Genomic DNA, 644 nt, shown 5'->3' with positions numbered 1-644 from the left:
GGAATTGGGAGTGGGAGCTCCATTTTCAACTGCCAATTCTCAATTCCATTAGTAAACTGCTGTGCTAATTGCTTATTTTAGTTTTTGTTTAATTACCAATTTCTTTTATTTTATAGTAACTAAAGATGGGCCAAATGTTGTAGTGGAGAAAATGGCTCTTTTGTCCGAACATAAAGTGGTCAAGGAAGTTGACCTCACAGGTAAGATAAACTTGATAATAATCTTCAATTTAATTTTAACAATTTAATGAACAAGTTATAAAACAACAACACTTATATAAATCTAAATTTATTTATTTGTGGTTTTCAATATCGTGGATGTGAAATTTTTTGGATTGAGCTAGTAACTTCTCAAGTTCGCAGTGCTCAACCACACTATTTTTTTACACTATTCAATGTCTTTTCAGTAGCAATGCTGTAGACTATTAATAAAGTATTCTTTGATTTTGTGTTTTTCTTTTTAATTTTAGGAGACTTGTCAAAGATTAAAGATACACCGTTTGTAATCAAGGAGGGTGCTGAATTCCAAATTCAAGTGACATTTAGGGTAAGTTCCATAACCAGGACAAGTATGTAAGCAGTAACAATGACATTTGGATTTTATGGAGCAAAAATCAAACAATTTTTACTTTTCATTTTCTTTGG

General features: G+C 30.7%; 1 long non-coding RNA gene across 1 annotated transcript; it reads left to right on the top strand.

Moving 5' to 3' along the window:
* Positions 1-98: 98 nt before the first annotated feature.
* LOC117119901 lies at positions 99-551 on the top strand. The gene is made up of 2 exons (XR_004447254.1): positions 99-200; positions 470-551. It is a non-coding gene; the product is annotated as an uncharacterized LOC117119901 (long non-coding RNA).
* The last annotated feature ends 93 nt before the right edge of the window (positions 552-644 follow it).

This window comes from Anneissia japonica, unplaced genomic scaffold (genome assembly GCF_011630105.1).
Source record: "Anneissia japonica isolate Jap-2015-1 unplaced genomic scaffold, ASM1163010v1 scaffold289776_len644_cov355_single, whole genome shotgun sequence".
Lineage (NCBI taxonomy): Eukaryota > Metazoa > Echinodermata > Crinoidea > Comatulida > Comatulidae > Anneissia > Anneissia japonica.
Note: the sequence above shows the minus strand (reverse complement) of the source record. Positions and strands in the feature narration are given on the sequence as shown.